Raw genomic sequence first — 25,235 nt, forward strand, 5'->3', positions numbered from 1 at the left:
ACTTTCTTTTTTTCAACTAAGATAGATGTGTGATTATACCTGACACTTTCTTTTTAACAGATAAGACGGAAGTGAGATTATCCCTGACACTTCCTTCTGCTTTAACAGATAGAAGTGAGATTATACCTACGCTTCCTATAAACCTTAACAACTAAGACAGAAGTGAGATTATACCTGACCTTTCCCAATTTCTACTTAATAAATTTCCGCAAAATGAAGTTGCTGTGAACCTGGTAACCTTCAGTGTACAGTGCATGAGATACTGTGTCTGGGTTGGGGGTGGCTGGATGTTTCCCAGGAGAGGAAGTGCATGAAAGAGACACTTCCTAATCAATACCTGCCAAGGAAATAGGAGTATAATGACACTGCTACCTAGAAAATTTGTTTGTGATTAAATTAAAGAGGGGAAAGTGTCGTGTTCCAATCTTTATATAATTATATTATATATAATTATATTTTGTTAGGTTTTACACGTACACATTTTCATGATAGATATTGTTCAAGGACCGTGGAATTATTGCAGCTTCACTCATTTTGGATTATCCTTTATTGTTAGCATATGTCCAGTACCTTTAAAAAAAAAAAGGTGTGGTATGAATTTTTTTTTTTACGCCATGAAAATTTCGAATCATCTGCTTTAGATGAAAGTCAGTCCAGTATACAGGTGCTGTTGATATTGTGTTACTAGCAAGAGAAATATACAAATATACTTGCATTTACACAATGGCCATAATTAAGGAAAATACTTCATTCTGAATTATGAAGCATTCATTGTTTCCAGCGAACGTAGGTGATTATGTCAAATAAGTATACATGTCAAAAATGACTGTAATACACTCAAAGAAGCCAAGGAATAAAAAAATAAGGCATTAGTATTCTATTATTTGTTAATCTGACAAATTGTGTTGGAGCGACAGCATTGCTTGTGTTTATTTTCTCTTTAATGCTGTAATGCCCTGGTGGAGGTGAGATGCCCAGCCTAATTCACCTTCTCGTAGATGTGGTCATCAGGTGAGGCTTCTTTTGTAACATCTTGTACCTCGTCGTAGACGTGTTCAGGCGAGGCTTCGTCGTAGATGTGTTCAGGTGAGGCTTCTTTCTTGGGGGCAGGCAGTGGATCCAAATACTCTCCCTCATCCTTCTTGTTGGAATCTGGTGTTGGTTTTATCCAGTTTCTCTTCTGAAAAAAAGAAAAAAGGAAAAAGTGTTGACAAAAAGTGTTGGCAACAGTGCTTCCCTTCGCTCCCACATACAGTAAGGTGTTCACTTCTGCCCACCCATTGCCTTACTCTTGCTTCCCTTTATATATACATTATTAACACCTTCAGTCCCATTGCGTGTTATTTATTTCAGTCCTACTTACTTCACACGATTATATTAAGCTCATGCCAAACTTTTCGAAGTGGAAGGGTGAACTACTGGCTTCATAAACTCCAGTACAAAAGATGGTTTGGTGGTGGCCATCATCATCCACTCACTTGATGTAATGCTGCCCACTACTTCCTTCCTCTTTCTCATTCTGTCTCTGTCTGCCATCCTTTCTTCCTCCTTCTCCCTTTCCTTAGTGTCACTTTTTGTTACTCTTCTTTCCAGTTCAGGTGACAAGTTTAATGGTTTAATGGTTCCCTGCAACTCAGGAAACAATTTACAACGCTGGGTGGTAACCATATAACAAAATTAAGAAGTGAAAAGGAGCCTGCTATGGTGCCCCTGTTACCTGGGTGGAGAGACGCAAATTCGGTGTCCACACAGGAACCAAACCTTCACACTTTTCCCCGCGTCTGCCTGTGGCGAGGTGCTGTCAGCCGCAGGGGAAATGAGTTCACTGCATGGGATGACCCTGCAGAGATGGTTGCTGCCTGCGATTGATGGGTCTGCTCGGTCAGAATGGTTTACACGAGCTTCCTAACTTAAACAAAATAATCCAACAGCACCAGGAAAACTACCAAAATACACCATCCTAGTGAGGCGTTAAGTCACCAAGAACCCAACTCATATCCTTACCTTTTGTCTTGTTTGTCACTATAATAAACGGTTCAGTAATTCCCCTTATTGCTGTCCTTGTATTGGGCATAACAGACTGGCGGTGAAAGGCAAGCTGGGAGGTGAAGCAGCAACGGGTGGAGGGGAGAACAGTGTGAATGAGGGAAAACAGCGAGGGAGATGCATGGTGGGTGGGAGTAATAATGAGTTTGAGGCAGGACAGGATAAGGTTAGTGGTAGGGTTACTGAGTGGAAGGGTGGGTGAGAGACTGGGAGGGTGAGAGGCAAGACAGAGTGAGTGAGAGGCAAGGCAGAGTGGGTGAGAGGCAGGGTGAGCGAGCGGCAGGGAGGGTGGGTGAGAGGCAAGATAAGGAGGGAGAGAGGCAGGGTGTACAATACCTGGCGCCTATAATGGAGTGCCATCACGGTCATTTTGAACACTAACAACACAACCAGTATGGCCAGGCACGCCACGAGTGTGTTTGAGCAGCTGAGCGCCATTGGATCTGTGAGAAAGAAGGAAAAACTAAACACCTTTACCATCCTTATAAGAGTCCCATTCTGTTCCTGTACACTTGTTCCAAATCGTACAGGTGCACACTTCACGCTAAACGATGACACCACAGACGATGGCTGCTGAAAACTGTCCGATGACTCAACTGCACATTGGTAAGTGTGCTCAGATGAAGGTGTATATTATGTGGCATGTTTGTGTCATCCCAGTCCGGACTTATATAAATTTTCAAATGATAATATAGTAAATTAACCTTCTTGGGACATCACAGCTTATACGAATATCTTTACCAGTATCATCGGAGACCCACTGAATGAATGTCTTTGGACCTACTGTGCATGAGGGAAATATTTCAACATTAAACCAAATAGTATGATAATCAGTCCAGCTGTAACTTCCTTCGTTGATATCTCTCCACATCAGCATTCCTTATCTACCATACTTATCCAGGGATCAACAAAGGGTGAAGCAATAAATAAATACATAAATAAATAAAATAAATAAATAAATGAATACATAAACTAACTTCAGCTTCATTTGCAAAACTCCTTCAGTAAACTTATAACTGCACTGAGTATGTTAATGTCGTAAGTGACCACAAAATGATGAAGTATCAGGTAGTAATATCGTGTGTGTGTGTGTGTGTGTGTGTGTGTGTGTGTGTGTGTGAGAGAGAGAGAGAGAGAGAGAGAGAGAGAGAGAGAGGTGTCGGAAAAAGAAAGGTAGAAGCATGACTGATGACAGGATGACTGATAACACGAATGTCACCACTGAGTCTTTATCGTGTGTGTGTGTGTGTGTGTGTGTGTGTGTGTGTGTGTGTGTGTGTGTGTGTGTGTGTGTGTGTGTGTGTGTGTGTGTGTGTGTGTGTGTGTGTGTGTGTGTGTGTGTGTGTGTGTGTGTAGACCATAGTGCACCTTGTAATAATGATAATAATATTTACAGTAATCATTATTATTATTATTATTATTAATTATTATTATTATTATTGTCAAGAGTGAGAGCAGTGGAAATGAGTTATTTAAGAGGAGCCTGTGGAGTTACATGGAGAGACAGGCTGACGAATGAGGATATAAAGGAGCGTTGTGGTGTGGATGTGGATGTGATAGGAAGCGTTATGAGGAACACACTGAGGTGGTTTGGCCATGTGGAGAGGATGGAGGGTGAAAGACTGACGAAGAGAGTGTATGTGAGTGAGGTGGAGGGGGGGAAGAGGGAGGAGGAGGCCGAGGATGAGATGGAAGGATGGGGTGGAGAGGTATATGAGAGAGGGGGGTGTGAGATGGGAGCAGGGCAGTGAAATGGCGGGGGACAGGGCGACTTGGAGGCGATTTGTTTGTGGCCACCCCAAACGGGATTGAGGCGTCTGGCAATAGATAGATAGATAGATTATTATTATTATTATTATTATTATTATTATTATTATTATTATCATTATTACTGCAATACAACCCTCAGCTCCTTCATCTACCACAAACACCCACTTCGCCTGCTGCTGAGGACAGTAATGCTAAAAACACTTCCTGGTGGTAACGCAACCAAGACAACCACAGTTCGACAACATGTACAGCCAAAGACAAAAGTCGTGTCGCTGTTTTGTCAGAAGATAAAGTAAGTGAAACATTATGAGAGCTCTACCACAGTTACATATTCGTGGTTGGCTAGCCTGTCTTCCTCAAGCTTCATATCTGCTTTGATGGCTTGGCGGTATAAACGAACCCAGGATATTCCGAAGCTTTTAACATTGATTCACGAGAAATATATATCACTCCCTGCCTAGCTCTCGACGTGAGCAGACCTCCGGCCAGTCTCTCTCGAGCTCTGGACTCTGTCTCATTTACTGAGAAAGATTTCCGGGAGTTTTTCCTGCTTTTTGCATTGCGGGACTTCTACCTCATTTACTGAGGGTGATTTTTTTTTTTTTTTCGTTTTTTTGGCGAGACTCGGTCCCTGACAGATAGACCCTGCTGCTTGTGTGTGTGTGACTGTTTTTTTTTTTTTTTTTTTTTTCCGGCTGCCGTTAATGTCTCTCAGCGTGGTAAGAAGCCGAACCCTGAGGGGGTGCCATTAGGGCATTTCCATGAGAGGGGGGGCATTAGGGCCTGGTTATAGGAAGCGCAGAGAGCGGCTCTGATAGATTAGGGAAGACCCGAAAGGGGCGGTGGCGGGGCCTCCTACGTCGCCCTTTAGAGGGCGGGGAGCATAGGTAGCCCGTCACTGTAGGGACCTGGCGGATTTTTTTGGGTTTATTGTTTTCTTGTGCTGAGAGTGTGTGTTGGTTTATCTGTTTGGGTGTCTGTGTGAGTGACGTCTGTGTGTGTTTGTCTGTGAGTCTGTCCATCAAGGACATGAGGAGGACTCAGATCCCCCAGCCCACAGGGCAAGTCCGTCAACCCCCTCCTGTGCAGAGGACGTCTCGCCCTACTGCCATGCCAGGCGCGAAGCGGGAGTGGCGTCTTTCAGATGCCAGCTCCCACTCATCAACGTCTGGCGACGCCTCTGTCTTTCCTCCCTCTTCTCGGCCTATGGGGACTGTTCCCCATGCTAGGGCTGTTGCTTCAGCCCCCCCCTCCCCTTCGGCACGTGCAGCCAAGGTTGCACGTGTCCATGAGGCAATGGAGGACGGCGTTTCGGCTCCTCCTCCTCCTCATCACACCTCTGAGACCTCAGGTGCTGCCTGCTGTTCTGCCCCGTTCTCTGAGCACCCACACCGCCAGGCATCTACCACCACTACACTGTCCTCAACTGATGCTTTGGGTGCGCCCGATGGCACAGGAGCTCCTGCCGAGCCCTCAGTTGCACATTCTCCTGCTGGAGCTGCCACTTTTCCTGTCTCTCCTGATACTGACGGTTTTATCACTGTGGCACGCAAACGACGGTGAGTGGCGCAGGGAAACGCCCCTCCTCCTGCATCCAGGCCTGTGGCACCACGGGAGGCTGTGGCACCACGACGGCCTCCCTCTGCAACACTCTCTTCGGTCTCAGTCCAAACTCCCAAACTACCCAGCTCCAACTTTCCAGACTGTCGCGTCTCATCCCAACCGGGATTCAACCACAGCTATCATGCAGTCCAAGCCTTAGAGTGCCAGTTGCCCGGGCTTGCCATCTCAAATGTCCCATGCCGCGATGAAAGCTGTGTGCTCATCCTGCACGAAGAGGCTGCCTATCTGAAGCTGAAGGCGCTCGCAGAGGAAGAGGCCCCGCTCGTGAAAATTGTTGAGCTGCAGCGGGGAGAGGTGCTCACCAAAGACACCGTCGTGGGATATCCTCGGCGCATGCCTGTCGAGATTCTCCTGCAAAACAGCCTGGTAGAGGAAGCCAAGGCTGCCGGAACCAGCACACGCGGGAGGAGACAGTGCAGGTCATTGTCTAGTGCCATGCCTGGACCTGGACAATTGGGGGACATTCCACCTTCGCCCCTACACCCCAGAACCGCTCCGATGTTATCGTCGCCAGTGATCCGGCCACCACAGGGCCAACTGTCGTCTCCCCGAAGTGTGCGGCATCTGCAGCGGCAGCCACGACACAGAGCGGTGTCTGGCCAAACTCAAGGCAAAGGAACCAGTGATATCCCAGTGCCCCAATTGCTCAGGCTTGCATCACGCCTGGCACCCCGGCTGCCCTGCCAGAACACGAGTCATGCGAGGGCACGAGAAGCAGGTTGCATGGGTGCGGGAGCAACAGGAGGTCAGTCTGACTCCAGCCCCTCCAGGCACATTAATATGGGGGCAGCAGCACCGCCCCAACGAGCCACACCCACCCACATTGGACGAGGCAGACTTCCCGCTTCTGCCAACCGCGCCTCTTTCACCTCCACGCTGCGAGAAAGCAGCCCCTCCACCAACTGCTCTCGTCAAGGGCACCACCTCTGTCGAAGTACACTGCCCAAGCTCGCAGCCACCGACTCCTCCAGCCTGCAGCACTCTCAGCCCCCCTCAAGCCCCAACTCAGCAAGAACCAGTGTTTACCCTGGAGGAGCTCTGCATGCTGGGGAGAGAAATAGCACAGGCCATCGTCGAGGGCCTCTCCCAGTGCCTGGGGATAAGCTGCTCCACAACCCCAGTCTCCGCCATGATCGACCAGATCATAGATCGGGCGGTCAGCAAGAAAAAGAGCAACGCCCCTCTGCCAGCCCACATGCCAGGACCCCAATCAGACACTGCCAGACCTCTCTCACGCAGGTCGGCTAGCCCGACGCGGAGGGCACGGGCTCGATCCACCGTTTCCCCACTCCAGGGGGTTCAGGAAACTCTCCCTCCTCCCCCTCCACCAGAGCAAGAGCCGGCACCAGTGGCAGCCAACATGGTGGTCGAGGTCCCGCCCTCCCTGCCGGACGACAGCCCCTTGCCTCCCCAGATCAATGAGGGGGGTCCACTTAATACTCTGGAATTGTGTGGGGATCAAGCATAAGCTCCCCCTTCTGCAGGAGGCAGCTGCCAGGGACCAGCCCGACATGTTCCTCCTGCAGGAGACTCTGTTCTATAGCAATTCCTCTTTTCACCTCGCGGGATACGCCTCCCATCTCTTCCCTCATGAATGCAGCGCCACACAAGGATGTGCCATACTTGTGTGAGAGCATATCCCCTGCACCGACTGTGACCCTCTGCCCTTCTGTGGACTGGGTGTGGAGGTGCAGGGTGTCATGTTGCACCTGGCATCCTCCTCACTTACTGTGTACAACATATATAAAGGCCAGGGGGGTATTCTCGATGTGGGGGAGTTGTTCTCGCACGCTGTCTCCAGTCCTGCCTTTATCAGGGGCGATTTTAACGCCCATCGTGCCTTTCTCGCTTCACCCCCTCCACCTAATGAGGCTGGACGGCACCTTTCACTCGTTCTGGAGGAGATGAGTTGTGCCTCTCTCTTAAATGACCTCACGGAACCCACTCATGTTCAGGGAGGACGCCTGGATCTATCTTTTACATCTTCCCCCCTTGCCGGCCTGGTACGATGGTCGCGCCACCCACGCCTAACCAGCGACCACTATGCCATTGACATTAGGCTGCTGCTCGTGCCCCTCCCACCCCCCAGCCTAGGTGGGACCTCGACAAGGCCGACTGGACTGCCTTTGCCAGGGCTTTAACAGCCATTTTCAGGACTCTCCTACTCCCCCGGACCTCGAGGATAGAGCAGATCAAGTTGCCAGTGCTTTTGCACAAGCCGCTTCCCTTACCATTCTGCTACAGTGCTGATCCTCGAAGCGCTATCGAGACGGCTGGATTTACTGCGACAGGGTCAGGGAACTAAATCATCGGCTGAACGTGGCGTGAAAGCAGTACTGGCAGCACTGTACATCCCCGCACCGCTGGTACCTTGCAGCTGTTATGCAACACGTTGTCTCAGAGAAACGCTGCCCCAAAGAGGAGGCGTGGATCAGATGGTGCAGGTCCTTGGATTCTCACACCACTCTCCGTGAGATGTGGAGGAAAATCCGATCCGTCTCTGATCCACGCCCTCCCCAACCGCCTTCTCACCCTGATCCAGCCGCTGAAGCCAGCCGCCTTGCGCAGCACTTTTCAGATCATTCAGAATCCCACAACCTCCCGCAGTCCGTTTGAGACAAACAGGTGCAGCTGTCTATCTCTCGTCTTGCAGCTATTCAGGCAACCTGCAAAAGGCCTGACCCCGCTGATGGACCTATCACCAGTGGGGAACTACTCAAAGCACTGCAACGCTGAGGAGACACTGCACCAGGGCTTGACAGGCTCATCTATTCCGTGCTGTCCCATGCCGGAGAATGTGGGAGGACCAATCTCCTTGATCTTCTCAATCACTCGTGGTCTGAGGGCCATTTGCCGAGGTCATGAAAGACAGCTGTCATCCACCCGATTTCCAAACCTCATGATCCCGGCGCCATGCGCCCTATCTTGCTGCTTAGCTGTGTGGCTAGGACAGCGGAGAGGGTTGTGTGTGCTCGCCTTGCCTGGTGTCTGGGACTGTTGCACCCGAGGAGTTTTGCTTACCATCCTGGCAGGAGTGCGTCTCACTGCCTTGCTTCCTTCCTTGGAGAGCTTCGAGGTGGACGGGGGATGGCTGTCTTCCTTGATCTCAAAAAGGCCTTCGAGCTGGTGAGCCCTCTTGTCATCCAGGCAGCCCTTGCCGACAGGGGAGTAGGAGGTAGACTCTTGTTGTGGGTGGGAGACTTCTTTCTTCACCGGACAGCAGGGGTTAGATTTCAGGGGCAACTATCTCCCTTCTATCATCATCCCAGTGGCACTCCCCAGGGGAACGTTCTTAGCCCCCTGTTATTCAGTGTGTTGGTTGAGAGACATCTAACTGTTGATTATGGACCCGGCGTGACACTGCTTGTTTACGTAGACAACCTGGGACTGGTCTTCTCGAGGAAGGACTGCTTCACCCAGGCACCCACCTCTCTTTCTAGATTGCACAACAAGTGTAATGAACTTGGGCTGAAAGTCAACTTCTAGAAGACCAAGTGCCTACCTTTCGGTCTCCACCCTCCCAAACATCCCCTCTCATTGGGTGGCCACTGCATCGAGCCTGTCATGCTGCACTGCTATCTGGGGGTCTACTTTGACTCAGGGCTAACTTTCACCCGACTCGTGAGATACTTACGAGAGCGGGCCGCCTCCCACATTTCTGCTCTCTGCTACCTCTCTCGTCACAGCTTAGGGGCGTCGTACGCAGTTCTGCATACTTTCTATGTCCACGCAGTCCGCTCTCTAGTCGATTACAGTGTGATCTGCCTCCCAGGGCTGGCCTCCCCCATCTCCCAGTCCTTGGAGGTACTCCAAAATGACGCCCTTCGGGTTATGCTGGGCGCTCCATGCTGAACCCGACTGGTCAATTTACGGTTGGAGAGTGGGTTTCCATCACTCACCCACTGGATCGCACTGCGTGCACTGGCAGAGACGCATCGTTTATTGAATCTTCACCCGACACTACATGTCTCCATTCTGCTCAAATCCCTGGCTAGCAGGCCCCCAGACCCGTCCCCACCTCGGGATTGGGCTCTAGTCATGGCAGCTCTCTTTCACAAGTTAGGTATGGCACCAGAGGTGTGCCAAGATCCAGAGCTGGTATGTCCAGGCTACGAACCTCCTGCACCCTGGGCGCCTCCCCCATTCACCGTTATCAGTCCCACCGACATGAAGCCTCGCCACTCGATCCCGGCCATCCTTCGGCAGGAGAGTCTCGGTAGACTTGCTGCGCTCACCTCCTCTGATGCAGCAGTCTACTACACAGATGGCTCTGTTTCGTCCGATGGTTCAGCAGGAGCTGCTTTTGCTTATGGGGACCATACTGAATCCTGGAGCATTACCACGGGTTTCTCTGCCTTTTGGGCAGAGCTAGTGGCTCTTCTCGGTGCCCTGCGCCATGCCTATAGCCATCGACAAAGACGTGTCATTCTCCATATTGACTCTCTATCCTCCCCTCAATGCCTGGCATCTCTCTCTCTAGTTGCCCACCGGTTCTTACTTACTGCCATATTTACAGTGTCCTCCCTCATCCAGCAGTGGGGTGGCTCTGTGATTTTTCACTGGGTACTTGGGCATGTTGGGATATGAGGTAATGAACTAGCCGATGCTGCTGCACGTGCAGCTACATCACTCCCTGATGTTACGTTTCCGCTTCGGCCCAGTGCTTCCAGAGTTTTCTCTGCTGTGGCTGGCATTATTACAGAACTTACAAGGGACGACCATTGCCCATGTGTTGCCGACGGCTCACGCTCGGCCAGTTGGTATGCAGCGGCCAAATCATATTCCCCATCTCGATCCCTCCAGGCCTACCCAATTATCTCTTAGGCTCCGGCGTTTACGCATGGGATTCCTTTGCTTCTGTCAGATTGCCAACTTGGACCCTGAACAGTGCCCCAACTGCTACGAGCGGTCTGCTGAACCCCTCTGCCATTACATTCTCGACTGCCCTGCAACCGCTTTTGTTCGAGAGCCCCCTGGAGAGGGCTTTGGTCGCTCCGGCAATGATGTGTACGATGCTGCTAGGGCCACTGGCAATGCAACCTTTCAAAGGCTCCTCCAAACTGTACGGGATTATCCTCCTCCTCGTTGACTGCTGCTTCCATCCCCCGTCATTATTCTAGGTCCAACTCATCCCCCCCTTTTTTTTTTTTTTTTTTCTCGTTTATTCTCTGCTTATCACTGACGGGCTCTTAGTTTGCCCGTGTCCCACAACAGGTAGGCAAATATCCAACAACAACAAACAAAACGAGAAATATTGCGTCCGAGAGACGAAATGTGATATATATTCGCCACTGCGATGATTGTCTGGCCGTTTCATCTCACACTTTAGCACAAAACATCAAGCAGGCCTAGTATATACCTTGGTGTGGAGGGCAAGCAACATGCATCCAACTACCAGGGAGATGAGGGAGGGTAGGATCTACCTTTATTTAGGGGTAGAGAATCCCTAACAGATAATTCAAACACTCGGTGTAAGAACAGCAGAAAGATGAATTAAGTGAGTTCGGGAGGAAGGCACAGCAGAGAAAGGTCAAGTTTCAGATCGCACTCTTATTGCCACACCACTGCAGGACCAGGAAAAACACAACAATGGAAGGCAGCACCTGCAAGCAATGTTAACACGGTAGGAGATGAATTGCACCTAGAATGAAACACACGAAGAGTTGTGGGTGAACTTCGGTCTTCTGGATTATGTGTTCGAACTCCTTCCTGTGGGATTCATTTTGTCACTCATAACAAAATATTCGATTATCATTATACAGTAACTCTATCCTCATATGAAGAGCAGTTTGGATCTATGTATGTGTGTATGTATGTATGTATCTATCCATATATCTATGTATCTATGTATCTATCTATCCATCTCTCTCTCTCTCTCTCTCTCTCTCTCTCTCTCTCTCTCTCTCTCTAGATAACACTGACAGACAATGACAGTCACAGCTCATAATAATTATCAAATTCAGCTCAGTACAAGTTAAATGAATAAAGAAAGACAACGGATTTCAGGACGCTTATTTAGCTAATTGAATTTCATTGTTATTGAAATGACAGTATAAAAGAGAACAGATGAGAAACTGCTCACACATATCAAGTAAAAGTAGCAGTCGGAGGAACACAATACATAGAGTTATTTCGCTTATTAAAAAACAATGTATATGCTGGCATCCACAAGCTGGCCACCTGGGGCAAGTGCCATCTCATGCCAGTGCTACCAACCGTCCACATGACACGATGCAGAACGCACCAAAACTTGAGCCTTTCAGCAGAGGTTTTCTCCAAATTTCACGACACGGCTTTTGTCTTTGTACACCTTGCTACACACCAACATCCCATGCCATGCACTCCACTCCCCCGTCTCCCCAGACATCACATTCTGTTTGCTCAAACTTTCATGCACCATCACCTGGAGGAAGAACCCAAACTCCATTCAAGCCCCATTCCTATCATCATCAGTATCATCATCACCACAAGAAAAAAAGGAAAAAAATAATCCAAACCAGAGGAAGCACACATCAATTACTGATTATAAAAGAAAGTTGACTAGACAAATTTCGCCGAAGAAACAGAACATCACTTCAGCATCATGATGGATAGGCTCCTCAAGAAATGTTACATGATACTTAATGCAGACAAACACCATATTTCATGAGGCTAAAGAAGACAAAGCAATCCAAACCTTATACCGAAGATTAGTCGCCTCATAAAACAACGCGACTCACTTAAACACAACTCCCTTCTGCTACACACACAAGGTGCCATCACAACGTTCCAACATTAAAACAACGAAACTGACATCAACTCTAAGAAAAAAAAAACAACTGGAAAGCCTTTGTAACAATACCCAGCCACTCTATAGACCCCTCTGGGCTCTGCAAAACACTTAAAATCATCGCTAAATCACAAACAAGCACCTCCAAGACCCCTGCACTACTAACACCCAGCACATCCCTTCCTACAAACAACAAGCAGACATTCTCGTAGACCACTGCCCAACGCAAGTCACCTTACATCAACACGCCCTGAGTCTATAAAACAAGCTTGTCTGCAGAGGTAGACTATTTTTACTCGACCACACCATGACTCCCATCACTCCAAATTAGAACCATAACAACATCTAGAAAAGAAAGGATTCTACACGCACATGATATGACATCAGCAACCTTCACCTTAAACACATATGTGCACACGACATCCAGGCCCTCACAAACAACAACTAGTACACATACGTACACTTCATTACCAACCTCAGGAAACAAGAAACAATCACACCATACATAAACCAAACAAGGTCCCAAGACACCCTCCTTCGTACAGACCCATAACATTACTTAGCAAGCCATCCAAGATTATTGTAACATCTGTTTCTTAAAATCGCACCTCAAGTTCTCTTTGCTCCCCCACAACATGGCTTTCGAGCACTACACTCCACAACCACCTTACCAACCAACTTCACACAACACGCCACTGACGGCATCAACTCTGAGAACTGCAGAATGTACGCTTCTTTATACGTCATTATAGTGAACTGCCTCAGTCGTTAGAGTCGGTGGCTTAGTCGGTAGAGAGGTGGTCTGCAGTCCGAACGGACCCAGGTTCAAATCCCCGTTGGAGCAGGGAAGAGTTTATGGATCTGAATTTCATAATAGCAAACTTTACCGATCTACCAGATCTACCGATCTACAGCCATGTTGTAAAAATACCCCCGCTAATACCAATACATCAGTCCTGTATGAGACAGGTTGACATGTATTCAATATGGACGGTGGGTATTGGTGCTAAAGTGGTGACATGTGATATGCATAGCACGTAGTAGAACAGCTGTAGCTCAGAGAAGAAAGTCATCATCTACATCCAGATTAGCTGACGCCAGGAAGTGCATCCGGTGCGATACAGAATGCGCCACACGCCAACAAAATTCTGTAAATATTGGCGCCATCTTGCCTCCTTAACCTCTCCACATCCATGACCTCTTACATTTTAATCTTCTTACCTACTTGCTTTATTATTAACATTAAGATCCCTCCTCCCCCCCCTCTCTCTCTCGTAAGGTTAGTAAAGGCTATATAAATCTCCTTAAGTCTGAAAATCCTCTTTTTACTTTAGTAAAGGCGTCTGGTGGCATCAAGGGTACAATATACGTCATTATAGTGAACTGCCTGACCCCATTAAACCTAAAGTGCTAGTTTCAATATAATTCTAATTACCTTCAAACAATTCTCTATTTCGGTAACAGGGCAAAGCCAAAATATTCATCCCTCACACCAACTAGTAAGTGACGGTGATGTATTCTCCGATGATCCTTCTTGTTTCGCATTGCTCATGGTAGCCGTAAAGTGAAGACAAACTACAAACAATCTTATACATAATTTAGCTTAGGAAAGTTTATATATACTGTCCTATGTCTAGTTTTTAAACCTAGGAGCCAAATTGGCATACGGTCCCAGTGCGTCTGTATATCTAGGGAATGTTAGTCACGTACTCCTTGATGTATCAGATCAAAGAGCATCATCTCTGGGGACAAAAATGTATCATGAGTCTTTTGCCGTTGGAATATTGACAGAAAACGGCAGTGAGAAGAACAAAAGGTGAAACATTAGGCGAACTTTAGTTTCTGTGAACAGAGAAACATTCTAAGCTTCTCTTAGATAAATAAATAAATAAATAAATATATATATATATATATATATATATATATATATATATATATATATATATATATATATATATATATATATATATATATATATATCAACAAGGAGATGTAGGTGTGAAACAGGAGAGGTAATATATAGGGAAACATATATTCTCTACGGAATCATTACAGTCAATATATCCTACCAAAAATGCAAGAGTTTCTGGCTTCCTTGGTCACAGCACACAGCTCTTGCAACGCGAGTGATTCATGTGTTTGTACTTTCTTTGCTGGTACTAAATGACATGTTCAGCTGAAGTAGGATCTCTAGAGGTGAAGGAAATAGTGCAGGATGTATCAAACCCATACCCTTCGTAATATCTTGCTTGAGTTGATTCACATCGTCTGAAAATGACACTAAAAGATTAAATATATACGTAATCTTAGTCAAGGGGTTAAAGGTTGATTCTGTTAACCTTCACTTCGATTTTATCATTCTTATTTATCAGTTAATACTTCCATAGACTTGCATTCACCTTAGGATAGACTGATTGGACTGGTCATATATAACCTTCAATTACCTCTTCAGTGTAGATCTCCCTTCACCTGAACAATTTCATCAGATAGCAGCAACAACTTATACATTTACCTGTCTATCTGTCTGTCTGTCTATCTATCTATCTATAATTGTATCGTTTTGAAGGAGTTAGGCCTAAAATCGCGAAGGAAAGGTATGCATTAAGTCTGAGACCACTTAAAATTTATGAAAAATTGCAGAAGTCTGACCCTGCTACCCGCTGTGATCGCGTTATGTACAGTGGAATGTAATACACCAGTATTTGTTCTAACATCTCGTTAAAACTGACCCTCAGAGGCTGGCTTCTTTAAACCAATTGCGTTTTTTTTTTTGTTTTTTTAAAATAATTTTCTTCCATTTCCGAACACTTTGAGTCAGCGCAGGGGAGACTTTTCCAACAGGACACAGCGTTAGTTGACTCCTGCACACCTTAACACCCACTGTAAGTTGAATTAATCCTTCGATGGTAGCCTCATGAAGAGAACACTGCATGATGGCAACTTAGGTATAAATCTCCTAAATCCAGTAACGCGTATTTCAATTATTATTTATTTATTTATTAAACTTTTGATCTGGAAGAGTCAGGCGCATCGACCTTCCTTATCGCTTCACAAGACCATTTCTAGGATGAATAAAATCGTCTGGCGGTAGCAAGTATAAAATATAAGGAAGGACGTCATCGGGGTGAAGTGACTGAGGGCATACTTACACACTGGCGTACACAGCTTTAGCGATACGGCTGTAAAGGTCTGGATGTCGCCTCCTTGTGTACGATGGCGGGAATGACGAGGTGCCAGTCTCCTCTACACCACCACTATACCGACACTACACCACCACTACACCGACACTACACTGCGCTGAGATTTCCGGTGTTACTATCAGGCTTGTGCAGCTAGACATCCTGTGCGTCATTATCATCATATTCATCATTAACTTCACCATAGTCACTGTCATCATCATCATCATCATCATCATCGTTGTCAATATCATCTTGGTCATCTTCATCATGATCCAATTTTCATCATCATCATCATCTACTTCGGTATCATCAGTATCACCAACATTATCATCATTATCAGTCTCCTCCTCCTCATCAAGATCACCATAACCATTAAATTTTGTTCTCGGCTAAGGATGAGGTGAAATGTGATGCAGAAACAGCGAAAAAGAATGTGAGAAGTAACAACGCAGTGCCCAATACAAAAACTCACCCAGACATCATTCACACCCTTGCAGTCCTGGCTTTGTTCATAAATATAATCGAATGAACATGGTTTTATTATTATTATTATTATTATTTATCATCATCATCATCATCTCATCATTATTATTACTGCTACTACTGCTACTACTACTACTACTACTACTACTACTACTACTATTATTATTGTTATTATTATTATTATTATTCTATCTATCTATCTATATACCTTGGCTGTTCCATTTATCACCCAATCAGTAACGTAGGGGTCCGGGGCTAGGCGAAATAGTCCGTACATTCAAGGCAGTAATAACCAGTCTCTTGACCATGAGTAGCATAATGTTAGTAGTAAACCCCAACCCGGTGGCCCATATCTGCTTGGAAAGTCTTAAAACCATTAGGCTTTCATTTAGTCATATGATTACCACCCAGCGTAATAAATGGTTTCCTGGTCACTCATTTTTGAATCACCTTGGAGTAGTGCTACATCACGTGAGTGGATAGTGGATTTGACAGACACTGTGTAATTAGCTGTCAGTCCATGTTCTTCTGTTATTTAATTTTCTTTGTTATTTGTTCTTTGTTATTTCTTTCTTTGTTATCATTCTCTTTGTCTCTCCTTTCTCTCCTTCCCTTACGTCTTCATCCCTCGCAATCCCTTTCATCTCCTTCGTCTCCTCCTCCATCGTCTCATCTTCTGTACGTCCTCCTTCTCCTCCTCCTCATGACTAATTTAGAAAGGGTGTAGTGAAGAGGACAACCCCCAGCCAGCCAGCCACCTCTTCTCCTCTCTGCTCCTCTTCCTTCATCGTCTTCCTCTCCTTCCTTCTATTAATTTCTCCTTTTTCCTTTCCCTTTCAGTCTCTTTCTTCTCCTTCTTCTTCCTTCCCTCCCTCCTTCTTCTTCCTTCCCTCCCTCCTTCCTCTTCCTTCCCTCCCTCCTTCCTCTTCCTTCCCTCCCTCCTTCCTCTTCCCTCCTCCCTCCTTCCTCTTCCCTCCTCCCTCCTTCCTCTTCCTTCCCTCCCTCCTTCCTCTTTTCTCCTCCCTCCTTCCACTTCCTTCCTCCCTCCTTCCTCTTCCTTCCTCCCTCCTTCCTCTTCCTTCCCTCCCTCCTTCTTCTTCCTTCCCTCCCTTCTTCTTCTTCCTTCCCTCCCTCCTTCTTCTTCCTTCCCTCCCTCCTTCTTCCTTCCCTCCCTCCTTCTTCCTTCCCTCCCTCCCTCCTTCCTCTTCCTTCCCTCCCTCCTTCTTCTTCCTTTTCCTCCCCTCCTTCTTTTTCTTCCATATCCTTCACCTCCTTGCCTTCTCCTCCTACTCACACAGGATACCCTAACACTTTCCTTGTAGCGATTTAATTTGCATGTTACAGCCTAGTATTTTACCATAGTTTATTTACGGTATCTCTTTTTATAGTTGACATGTTCTTAATCCATAGATATAATGGGCAAAATTAATCGCTTAAAAAAAAGTGTTAAAGTACAAAAATATCCCCTTAGACAACGAGATTAATGACCATTTCTAGCTAGCTTTGTACTTCTCGTAACACCACTTCCTTTGCGACTTATTTTTCGATATTCTGCTTCCTCTCGTATGTCAGCTATTCTGTTTTAATGTTGAGGTGTCCAGGATAAATCGCCAAGGAAAAGGAGCTACGAGACCTTCTTGGAATATAAATCGCCAAGGAAGAGGAGCTACGAGGCCTTCTTGGAAGATAAAAAGAATCCAAGGCTGATTTATATATTTATTTGACCCCATTACAAACACACAAGGCCATCTTTCACAGGGCACCAGAGGACAGCAGACAGGGTGGCTGGACTGGATTGGTTATTTTTTTAGTTATCATTTTTTTTTTTTTTTTTAAAGAGGGACGAGGACTGTAGGCATCTTCTTTGTTCATTTTTTTTTTTTACTCATGCATCATCATCATCATCATCATCACCAGTATCACAGCTGCCGTCGTCATCATAATCACTTACATAATCTTCACCACTGAAATCATTTGTATCAATACCCACTGCCGTCATCATCATCATCATCATCACTTACATCATTACCACTTTAATCACATGTATCACAGCTGCCTTCGTCGTCATCATCATCATCATTATCACTGTAATCATCACTATCACCGCTGTCGTCATCAGTACCACCTTCATCACCACCGACACCATCTTCGTCATTATCATCACTACCTCATGGCCACATATCATCATGATTATCGTCATAACTATATCCATCATTACCATCATTTTCATTTCTATACCATCATGATCATGATGATGAACATCATCATCAAATCAGTATAATTATTTCAATATATTACTCGTCAGTTATCATCAGTTCTGTCAAATTATCATCATCATCATCATCATCATCACCACCATCACCGCCACCACCATCGTCATGGTGGTGATAATGATGAACGTAAGGTGGCAAAAGTTTCAGAAATGTTACTTTCACTGATGATGATGATGAACGTAAGGTGGCAGATGTTACAAAAATGCTACTTTTACTGTGGGTGATGATGATGATGATGAAGGGAAGGTGACAGAAGCTACCGGTAAACAAATATTTCGTTTACTGATGATGATGATGATGATGACAAGAATTTCATATACTGTACATTGTTTCCCTGTGTTATTGATTTACATTTTTTTGTTTAAAGCGATATATTTTCCTCTGCCAGCGGGGGATAAAGATAACACTTTGTTTGCATTTACTCCTCTACTACCCTTTTTTCTTCTCCTCTTCCTCCCTTTCTTTCTTTCTCTCTTTTACTGCATCCTCTTTCCATTTCTTGCTAGCGTGTCACTCTTTCTCATTTATTTTTCTGTCCCACTCATTCTCTCCTCTCCTCACTTCACGTACTCTTTATATACTGCATGCTTTCTCCGTTTCTTGCTCTCTCTCTTCCCATTTCTTGCTCTCTCTCTCTTCCCTTTTCTTGCTCTCTCTCTTCCCATTTCTTGCTCTCTTATTTTCCCATTTCTTGCTCTCTTATTTTCCCATTTCTTGCTCTCTTATTTTCCCATTTCTTGCTCTCTTATTTTCCCATTTCTTGCTCTCTTATTTTCCCATTTCTTGCTCTCTTATTTTCCCATATCTTGCTCTCTTTTCCCATATCTTGCTCTCTCTTTTCCCATTTCTTGCTCTCTTATTTTCCCATTTCTTGCTCTTTTTTCTTTTCTTGCTTTATTCTAATTTCTCCCCCCCCCTCTCTCTCTCTCTCTCTCTCTTCCACTTTTGCTTCTTTTCTTCCTCTTCATTTCTTACTCTCTTTTTCCATTTCATGCACCCTTTTTCCCATTTCATGCACCCTTTTTCCCATTTCATGCACCATTTTTCCCATTTCATGCTCTCTCTTTCCATTACTTGCCCTCTTTTTTCTATTCTTGCTGTATCTCTCACATTTTTGCTCTCTCTCTCTCTCTCTCTCTCTCTATTGCCGTCTCTTTCCATTTCTTGCTTTTTTTTTTTTCCTTGCCTACCGCTCACCACCTCCCTAGACACGTCAGTTTGTCAGGCACATCACACACACACACACACACACACACACACACACACACACACACACACACAGCCCCCTACAAGAACTAAGGCCCGTACTCTTGTAGGTTAATGAAGTTTCCTAACACCTCTTCCTTCGCGAGTTATTCTGCGTATTACACCATGCTATCCTCTCCCGTGTTATTTAATTCATTCTCTTCACATATAACCTACAAAATTATATTAACTACCCGTATCCAAAAACAAATCGCTATGGAGGAAGTGTTAGGGAGCTTCCTTAACCGACGGGGTTGCTCGATGGCAAGGCGTGGAGGGATGGGAAGGTACGTCTGCTGTTGAATATTGCAGTGGCGATCATGTGAGAGATGTTGATGTCTCTCTGGATGTCTCTCAGGCGGGTGGTGGTGATGACTGGGGGGGTGATGTAGGGTGATGGCTGCTCGGTGGGTGGTGGTGATGGTGGTAGGGGGTGGAGGAGGCGGTACAGCTGGCGTTGTTTCGTCTATGGTGTAGATGTGGCAGCCAGGACCCCTTGTGGAGGAGTAGTCGTGTAGGAGTGTGCTGTGAAGGAGAAGTGGATGGTGTTGATACTCGTGAAGGTTTTGTGGTCATCCCCCTCGGTGCTCAGTAAGGCCTGGTGACTGTGGTGGTGACGGCAGGGCTCCGGTGGTTTCAAAGTGTCTGAGGGCACCGTGCCAGGCACCATTTTTACTCCCCACGATTAGCTGGGCATCAGACTGGACACGCTGTTCCTAATGACATACTTGGTCTCGGTGATGAAGCAGGATGAGGAGGCGTCTCTGGTTAGGGGAATGACCACATGAAACCTGGCCCAGAATGTCTTGTACTCGTATCTAAGCAAAGTAGCGCCCTGCAGCACCTCAGCCAGGTCACCGTTCTGGTCTCCCTTCGTCTTCCCAGCACCACCGCAGCCCACAACAACCATCTGACCTTTCATCGTCTTCAGGGCTTCCAAATGCACCGCTTTGAAGGTCTAACACTTCCAGATCGTCCAGCCAGCCAGGCAGGATTTGCAGATACCCCGCAGCAGGTTGTTTGAGAGATCCAGGTGTTGCAAGGCGGTGAGGCTGGTGAGATCTGAGTGACAGGAGCCAGAGAGATGATTCTGGCTTAGACATGGGGTTCGTAGCGACGTGGCCTCCCTCACAGCTCCAGGCACTTCACGTAGCTAATTGTGCTTGAGTTGTAGGTTCCTCAAACTCGTGCAGTTAACATAGGCTTCTGAGGATACTCGGGACAGATTATTATGAGACACTGACACGGAGGCTATCACGCATAGGCCAGCTAGGCTCCAAGCCTCGATAGTCTGAAGCTTGTTATAACTCGAGTCGAGGCGGTGTAGGATTTGCCAGAGTGGAAAATGTCATGTCACTCACGACAGACAGCTGGTTGTGGTTTAGATCTAGGTCTTGAAGTGCAGACAAATCTTGGAACATCTCGAGTGTGACTTGGGTGAGACCGTTGTAGGTTAAGTTTAGCATCGCTAGTCTCACTAGGCCTCGGAAGGTTTCACCCGAGACCCACTCCCAGGTGAGGTGGTTGAACGACAGAGATCGAGGACGGTGAGGCGAGTGAGGGAGGATAGGAGGCCGGGCGCGAAGACGGTGATGGTGTTGTTGTTGGGGTATAGAGCTCTGTCAGGCTGAGAGTCTAGTTGCACACATCTGGTGGGAGGGCTGACAGTCGATTACTTGACATGTTTAGGATGTTTAGCGACGGGAGACTGAGGAGAGCACCGTCAGCAGCATGAAGAGATCGCTGTATTGTAGATGTGCTCCTGTAGCGACTGCAGACCCGCCAGGCAAGCCTCAGGGAGCAACATTAAGTCATTACCAGATAGATCGAGGGTGACTAAGTGCGCCCCACAACTCTCAGACACGCCTACCTCTGACACATCCTGAAGGCGGTTCCAAGTCAGGTTTAAGTGCCGCAGCGCTGGCAGGGAGCACAAAAGTCTCTTAGGCAGGTTCCAGATGTTGTTTTGGCCGAAGTCTAGGTATTCTGCAGTAAGTGAGGCATACCCACTAGACTGTCAGGTGCCTTGGCACACCAGTCACTGTTGTGGGTTCGATCTCAGGCTTTTCATATCATCCAGACTCCAAAATGCTGCAGGTGGAATATCGTTCAGTTTACAGTACTCGACAGCGATGGAGTCCAGGTTATAAAGTCGCTGGAATACCCGTGCTTTTAGCAAGGACTGGAAAAATAACATCGCTACACAGCACTCTGAACTCCACTGTGTTCGCTGTGGAAGAGGGAGAAGTTCCTAGTATCAAAGTTACTCCAGATGGTCCTCAAATTACAGGATAGTACAACTTGTTCATCTCTCATGGCATTAGTCGCAGAATCCCTCACTGTCCATTCACAATTTTCGGCAGCCGTGAACGCTAAACTCGCCATACCTGCGCCGCAACACACCACACTCCACAACACAGCTGGTGACACCGCTATTTTCATGTTACTCTTGTATTCTGTGGGACTGACTGGCCTTGACTGGGTTCAAAAAACGGGTATATTTGTACCTTAAAAAGCTGTAAAAGTATTTCTCACATCTCGGCCACGTTTGGCAAAGCACAGAGTTGAGACAATCACTACGGAATCCCCCTCATTTTCCCGTTATATATGGTTTGCGTGGGTCGGTCTGGCCTGTATTGGGTCAGTACGAAGGTGCTTTTGTGCCTCATGAAGTTGTAAAAATGTTTCATACACCTCGGCTATGTTTACAAAGTTCTGGCGACTTTCGGAGAGGAGTGGCACATCCTCCCTCCACCAATGCCAGATACATACTGACCTAACTTCCTCCACCGCTACTTGTAAACCTCCTGGGGCGCGAGAGGGAAGGTTGCTGCCACTTGCGAGATTTGAACGTGAGTTTATTGGCTACTTGAAACTTGAAGATGTATCACTTTCTAACCTGCTGGCGCCCCTTGCCTCAAGCTTTTGCGTGGTGCGAGAGACAGTTAAAAACTTTAATCATTATTTGGTTAATTATGGAAAGTTTGTGGAGCTGTACTTCACACAGTTAACACCAGAGAGGTGCCACATGTCGGGAGGACGAAGGGTCAGGCAGGAGGAGCCAGACGTCATGAGGAGGGTATACTGGTGGGAAACTTCGTAACACTTTTTTCTGTACAATTTATTTTCATATTACATCTTGAAAATTCTCTCACATGTTTTTTAATCTATTTCCAGAGCCTACCCAGCTTGCCTCAGGAACACGCAAAAGGATAAAAACTAAATCGCCGGATGTTGTGATGAAAGGAGTAGGGTGTCTGTGTGTTTGGAGGGTCTATCCCTTACAAACCTCCTTCCTCCTCCACCTCCCACTTCACAGGCCAGCTGCTCGTGGAAGGAAGAACAGGGATGGTGGGCTGGCAACGGACGATGATGATGATGATGATGATGATGATTACCATGAAGCAGATGATGATGATGAAGATAATGATGATAAGAAAAAGAAGAAAAGGAGGAGGGTCATATCCTTAGTGGCGTAGGACGCTTCGTGGCACCTCTTCTTTTGCTGATTTATTTTTACCTTAGCATTATATTGAAGGCTACACACACACACACACACACACACACACACACACACACACACACACACACACACACACACACACACACACACACACACACACACACACACACACACACACACACACACACACACACACACACACACACACACACACACACACACACACACAAAGACTATGAGAAGGAAGGATATTCTTTTGAGGAATAAGAAATATGTAAAACAGGATAGCACACACACACACACACACACACAAACACACACACACACACATACACACACACACACACACACACACACATACACACACAAACTATGAGAAGGAAGGCTACTGTGTCGTTTGGGGAGGAATGATTAATAGAGAAAGCAGGACACAATACTGGCTTAGGACTGTCCACTATCTTTTGCAGGCGGCCGTACAGTGGTGTGGGAGGGACATAGAGACACCGACTGACACACAAAAAAAGCTTGCCTGGCACTGATTCAACGTATATTGTCACTGATCTATACTGCGCTGACTTCTTTTCACCTCAGCATGGGGAGACAGTGGAAAATGAGACTGACTAGGAGAGTGTGTGGGGATGAGGTGTAGGGGAGTGACGGGGAGGCCGAGGATGAGATGGGAGGTGCGGAGTATGGGGAATGGGAGACTAATTAGGAGAGTGTGTGTCAGTGGGGTTGAGGGGGGTGAGAGGGAGGCTGAGGATGGGATGGAGGGATGGGCTGGAGAGGTGTATGCAAGAGGGGTTTATGAGTTGGGGAGAGGGCTGACTGATGACTGAGGACAGAGCGACATGAAGGTGATTCGTTTAAGGCCACCCCATCCGGAATTAAGGCGTCTTGTTATTACCATTTGAACAGACAGATAGATAGCCAGAACGAGATAGATAGACAGACAGATAGTGTGTGTGTGTGGGGGGGGGGGTGACTTGTGACTTCTGTGGTTACTGTTGAAGGGAGGGGTTTGGTCGTCTGTCTGTCTGTCTGTCAGCAATATTAGGGAAAAATTCTATCTATCTATCTATTGCCAGACGCCATAATCCCATAAGGGGTGGCCATTTGACTTTGAGTTATTTGTTTTATGGGGAGGGGCACTAACCCTCCACCAACTCACTTGTTAGCACGTAGGGAGCACGTATGGCTTGGTTATATGGTTACCACCCAGCGTTGTAAATGGTTTCTTGGCTTACAGGAAACCATTTGGCTTGTCACTCAATGAAAAGCCACTTGCAAAGGAAAGAAGAGCAATAAGAAGTGACAGGAAAGATGGAAGAAATAGGAAGAGAGGAGGGCAGGCACAGAAAAAGAATGATAAAGGCTAAGGAAGAAGTACAACAAGTGAGTGGATGATGGTGGCCACGACCTACCACCACGGAATAATTACTTGGCAGAATTGCACTAAATATGGAATCATCACTACGGACCGCCAAACGAACACGTGGTTAAATTTTGGACATAAAAGGTCAAAGGTCAAGGTCAAAAGAGGGGACGGTATTGCCTGGCAGGGGTATGCGCTCCCTGAGTATTGGAGGCGTAAGGATCCGAGGCTAGGCTTAAGTAGTCCAAGAAACTAGTATACTCCCTCCACCTTAACTTAGCCTTGAATTTCTCGTCCTTTTGCAGTTTATTTCACGTAGGTCTGTGGCAGAAAAAGACGATGGCACGGCGCTATACTCATTCCACAGCACTTCTTCGTGACTAGTAGCATATTCATGTCTTAATATCTTCTTATATCTCGGCGTTCAAGAGGTAGAGATGGTAATTTTAGGCCAGGTTAGAGTGAAAGGAATGTAGGTGTGTATTTGTCATCTTCCCACCTTGAATGTGGAGCCATAGCAATAGATTAACACGAGAATACGATGCTAGTCACGAAGAAGTGCTACGGGAAGGATGCAGGGGCGTACTATTATCTTCTTTATGCTTACTATCACTGGTCAATTTTAATTATATTGTAAGAAAACGGGAAGGAAGAAGAGAGAGAGAGAGAGAGAGAGAGAGAGGAGGGGGAAGGCTATTATCTCTCCTGTCTCATCAACCCCTCCTGGCCAGAAAATTCAACTAAAAATAAATAAAATCGTCTGACTTTGATCATACCGTTGAAAAAATATATATATATTCGCCAGACCTTGACCATACTATAAAAAAAATACAGGCTTGCTCGGAAGGGGTAAACCGCAGAGAGAGAGAGAGAGAGAGAATCACACCTGCCATTTCGTCTGCTCCGTGTATACTTCCTTTCTTCATGTTCTCTGTCGCTGTCTGTCTAGCTCTCTCTTTCTCTCGTAAAGGTTGGAAAGAGCTTGAGGGAGAAACAAAAGAGTAAGGAG

General features: G+C 46.4%; 1 long non-coding RNA gene and 1 pseudogene across 1 annotated transcript; both read right to left on the minus strand.

The window, feature by feature from the left end:
• Window positions 1-1,112: 1,112 nt before the first annotated feature.
• Window positions 1,113-15,453, minus strand: LOC145416055 (uncharacterized). Its single transcript, XR_013900195.1, has 3 exons — window positions 15,358-15,453; window positions 2,383-2,489; window positions 1,113-1,180 (listed from the first exon to the last, which is right to left on the minus strand). It is a non-coding gene; the product is annotated as an uncharacterized LOC145416055 (long non-coding RNA).
• A 4,620-nt stretch (window positions 15,454-20,073) lies between these two features.
• On the minus strand, window positions 20,074-21,830 carry LOC145414874 (toll-like receptor Tollo; annotated as a pseudogene).
• Window positions 21,831-25,235: the final 3,405 nt, after the last annotated feature.

This window comes from Coenobita brevimanus, chromosome 13, assembly GCF_032717465.1.
Source record: "Coenobita brevimanus isolate Jiangsu-jjx chromosome 13, ASM3271746v2, whole genome shotgun sequence".
NCBI lineage: Eukaryota > Metazoa > Arthropoda > Malacostraca > Decapoda > Coenobitidae > Coenobita > Coenobita brevimanus.